Source organism: Citrus clementina, unplaced genomic scaffold (genome assembly GCF_000493195.1).
Source record: "Citrus clementina cultivar Clemenules unplaced genomic scaffold, Citrus_clementina_v1.0 scaffold_2, whole genome shotgun sequence".
In the NCBI taxonomy this organism is placed as follows: domain Eukaryota; kingdom Viridiplantae; phylum Streptophyta; class Magnoliopsida; order Sapindales; family Rutaceae; genus Citrus; species Citrus x clementina.
In genome coordinates this window covers 24,473,287-24,478,415 of record NW_006262688.1, presented here as the reverse complement: position 1 = coordinate 24,478,415, position 5,129 = coordinate 24,473,287, and positions in this window count along the sequence as shown.

Below are 5,129 nucleotides of genomic sequence, written 5' to 3'. Positions count from 1 at the left end.
GTTCATGGAATGAGACCACAAGACGATATGATGGCTGAGTCTGAACCACCATTTACACAAGAAATCATGAGAGCTAGATAACCGTCAGGGTTTCGACTTCCATTAATGGAGCCTTACGACTGACAAATGGATCTTATGGTGCATGTCGAGCTATATCACTCTTTTATGGAAGTTCATGACGTGTCTTTGGCCATTTTATGTCGGGCTTTTCTTCTCACTTTATCTAGGGCTGCAAGAAGGTGGTTTCAAAGGTTAAAGCCAAACTCTATTTCTTTATTCAAATTGATCCGAGAATTTATGATGCATTTTTGTAGTGCAAGACAAAGAGGAAAACCAATTACATGCCTCTTGACAGTGAAACAATATAAGGGTGAATCGTTAAGGGAGTATATTCAAAGGTATAATGCTGAGACCACTCAAATGGATGGATATGATGATGGGGTTGCTCTTTCCAGGTTAATGGAAGGCCTACAGATAGGAAGACTATGGTGGTCAGTAATAAAGAATCCACCATCAATATATTAAGAGATGCTCTCTCAGGCTTAGAAATATGCTAATGCAAAAGAAAGATTTCAAAGTAAGAAAAGGCGAGGAAAAGGTGAATCAAGTAAAAAAAAAAAGAAGAAGGAAGACAGGTGTGATGTAACACTTGGACGACCCGATCAAGCTTCTAGAGGGGATCAATTCCGCCCTAAGGACAAACTTAGCTCTCAAGAGCCTCTTTTTTGGCCTCATATACAATTTACTAACTATAATGAGTTGAATGCTCCTAGGGAGCACATTTTGATGCAAGTGAAAAATTCCACTTTGTTTAAAGCTCCTCCTCCACTGAAATATGATCGTTCACGGAGAAACCAAAAGAAGTATTGCGACTTTCATAAAGATGTTGGACACGATACATCTGAGGTTTTGACCTCAAAGAACAAATTGAAAGTTTGATGTGACAAGGTCAGCTACAAGAATATGTCAAAGGCCAAAGTAGTCGAGAAAATAAAGACCTACAAAAATGTTTAAGAAAAGACAAAGCGAAAAAGAAAGAAAATGATAGTGATGATAATATGTCTGATGTCAACCATATTTGGGGTAGTCCTCTTGCTGGTAATTCTGGCAAGGTGAGGAAGAACTTAGCCAGGCAAATAAGGCATGAGCCTAGTGGGCTGGAAATAAATTTAACAGATCGCCTACAGAATTCAAGGTTTCATGACACTCCAATAATGTTTTCTAAAGAGGACACTCAGGGCATTCATCACCCTCATTGTGTGCCATTGTTGTAACTCTACTTGTGGCAAACAAGCGACTTCACCGAATCTTAATTAATAATGGAAGCTCAGTTGATATATTATTTCTTTCAGCTTTTGCAAAAAATGGGATTGGAAAGATCCTAATTAATGCCATACATTACTCCATCGCATGGATTTGCTGGGGGAAGTGTTATCCTTGAGGGAATGATTGAGCTTGTTGTATCCTTTGGTAAAACTCCGACTAAAGTTACTTCTATGGTTCAATTTATAGTGGTAGATCAACCGAGTGCATACAATTCAGTCTTAGGTCGACTAACCTTATATGCTATTAAAGGCCGCAACTTCTATTTATCATTATACTTTGAAGTTTCCTACGGAGGCTGGCATATGAGTGTTCGAGGAAATCAGAAAGAGGCTTGTAAATGTTATGAGATTTCCTTCAGGAAAAGAAATGAGTCATTTCAAATCACAAGTCTGGACCCCAAAACAGTAAGGGATGATTAACAAGCGAATCCCGTTGAAGACTTGGTCGAGATTCCCCTTGGAGATGATTCAACAAGGTAGTTAAAATTGGGTCCTAATTAGTCAATCCACTTTGAGAAGAACTTGTGGATTTCCTAAAGGAATACTCAGATGTGTTTGCATGGACTCACCAGGATATGCCGAAAATTGATCCGAGGATAATTGTTCATCGCTTAAGTACTAAGCCTCTTACAAAACCTGTTCGACAAAAGATGAGAAGTTTGAATGCTGAGAGAGCTGCAGCTGTTAAAGATGAGGTGGACAAACTCTTAAAGGAAAAATTTATTAAAGAAACTAGGTATCCACAATGACTTGCAAACGTTGTCATGGTAAAGAAAGCCAATGGAAAGTGAAGGATGTGCGTAGACTTTACTGACCTCAACAAGGCATGTCCTAATGATCGCTTCCCTTTGCCACGAATTGATCAGCCTGTAGACGCCATAGCTGGGCATGAACGTTTTAGTTTCATGGACGCCTATTCCGAGTATAACCAAATTCGGATGCATGAGCCTGATCAAGAAAATACTTCATTCATTACTGATCGAGGCCTTTATTGTTATAAAGTCATGCGTTTTGGGCTTAAGAATGTTAGGGCAACCTATCAAAGGCTCGTGGATGCAATGTTTGCCAATCAGATAGGTCACACAATGGAAGTCTATGTGGATGACATGCTGACAAAAAGCAAAAACTCAATTGATCGCATCAGAAATCTCCATAAGACTTTTGATATTTTAATGAACTTCAAGATAAAGCTTAATCCAGCTAAATGTGCCTTTGAAGTGGCCTCAGGAAAGTTTTTAGGCTTTATGGTAAATTAAAGAGGAATTGAAGTTAACCCTGAAAAAATCCAAGCCTTGGTCAACATGAAGTCACCAAAGAATGTGAAAGAAATCCAGCAGGTAACTGGGTTAGTTGATGCTCTAGATCGTTTTGTCTCAAAGGTTATTAACAAATGCCTTCCTTTTTTTAAAGCCTTAAAGAAAATGAAAGAGATGATATGGACTGAAGAATGCAAAGAAGCGTTTCAGAAGCTAAAAGACTATCTCAGCAATCCACCGCTTTTAGTCAAACCATCTAAGGGCGAGTTAATTTACATGTACTTAGTAGTTTTTAACTCAGCAACAAGTTCCATTCTTGTTCGAGATGACAATGGAGTCCAAAGGCCGATTTATTACACAAGTCAAGCTTTGGCCGATGCAGAGATTCCATATTTAAATTTAGAGAATGTTGTTGTAACGCTAGTCATTTCAGCGCAGAAATTGCGACCATACTTCTAAGCCCATGAGGTCATCGTATTAACAAATCAACCATTAAAACAGACTTTGGCAAAACCTGATGTGCAAAACCTGATGTGTTAGGAAGATTGGTCAAATCAGCAGTAGAGTTGGGTGAATTTGATATCCAATTTAAGTCTCGCACTTTAGTTAAAGGGCAAGCAGTAGCAGATTTCATTACAGACTTTATAGAAGTAGAAACTCCATATTCAGAAGTTATGGGAGAACAATTCGAGCAATGGACTCTTTATGTTGATGGCACATCTAATAGTAAGGGCAGTAGATGAGGATTGATTATTATCACATGGATAAAACAGAAATTGAATGTGCCCTGCGATTCGGATTTGATGCAACTAATAATGAGGTCGAGTATGAAGCCCTGATTGCTAGAGTTAGATTGGTGCAAGCCCTTGGTGTGAAGAACTAGTTGATATTTAGCGACTCACAGCTAGTAGTCAATCAAGTCAATTGTAACTATGAAGCCAGAGATTTAAACATGATTGCTTATCTTGAGCGAGTTAATGAGTTGCTGAAAGATTTTGAGAGGTTTGAAATAAGGCAAATTCCTCGAGAACAAAACCAACGAGTAGATGTCTTAGTCCAACTCGAATCTACACCTGAAGGAAATTTGTTGAGGTCAATCCCAATTGCTACGATCCCAAAACCAAGTATCATGCGACCAGAGGTTAAAGAAATTGCGACTACAGATCGAAGGGCAATATGGATGGAGCCTATTGAAAAGTATTTGATAAACAGGGAGTTACCAGCAGATAAAAATGAAGCTCGAAAAGTCAGACTTAGAGCTGCCAGATACCTGTTTGTTGATGGTGAACTATACAAACGAGGCTTCTTTCTTCCGCTCTTGAAATGTCTTGCTCTTGCGGATGCAAATTATGTTTTAAGAGAAATTCACGAGGGAATATGTAGAAACCACTTTGGTGGCAGAATGCTAGCATACAAGGCAATAAGGCAAGGATATTTTTGGTCAATCATGCATGAAGATGCCCTTGAGTTGACGAAGAAATGTGATAAATGTCAAAGGTTTGCTAAAATTCCAAGTAGCCACTGGAAGACTTAATTCCTTTGTTTTCACCTTGGCCTTTTGCCCAGTGGGGTATTGATCTTATTGGCCCTTTGCATACAGGAAAAGTCCAAGTAAATTTTGGTATTGTCGCTATAGACTACTTCATTAAGTGGGTCGAAGCAGAGCCTTTGGCAACAATTACTGAAAATAAGACAACAGACTTCATTAAAAGAAACATCATTTATAGATTTGGAGTCCCTCAAACCATCATCACTGATAACAGCAAGCAATTTGACAATGCCAGTTTTAAAGCCTTCTGTAAGGCCCTTGGCATAACAAATCACTATTCCTCTCCAGCTCATCCTCAAGCAAATGGGCAAGTAGAGGCAACCAATCGAGTGATAAAGCAAACCCTCAAGATTAAGCTTGAAAAAGCTAAAGGTGCTTGACTGGAAGAGCATCCCTTTGTCCTATGGTCATACAAAACTACTCCAAGGATACCCACCGGCGAAACCCCATTCTCTCTGGCTTTTGGCACTGAAGCTGTAGTTCATGTAGAAATATGAATGCCAACTTATTGAGTCCAACATTTCAATCTCGAGCGCAATGATGATCTTCAACTTTAAAACTTAGATTTCTTAGAAGAAAAACGAGATCAAGCAATGATCAGAGTGGCTGCTTATCAAGGGAGAGTGGCTCGATATTATAATGCTCGTGTAAAGAATCAATGTTTTAGAATTGGAGATTTGGTCTTGAAGAAAGTTCTTCCTAATACGCAAGATCCAGGGGTTAGGAATCTTAGGCCAAATTGGGAAAGACCTTACATTATGAAAGATGTTGTAAGGCCAGGGACCTATTCCCTTTATACTCTTCACGCTAATATCCTGAGGCACGCTTGGAATGTCGAGCACCTTAGAGTGTATTATCAGTAAAGTCTGAAAAATTTTATAATCGAACAAGTTTTCTTATTAACCTACGGACTAATAAAAGATTGGTTGCCTTAAATTTCTTTTGTTATTCTTATAATGATATTATGCGAAGTGACATTGCATTATGTTAAACTTGTAT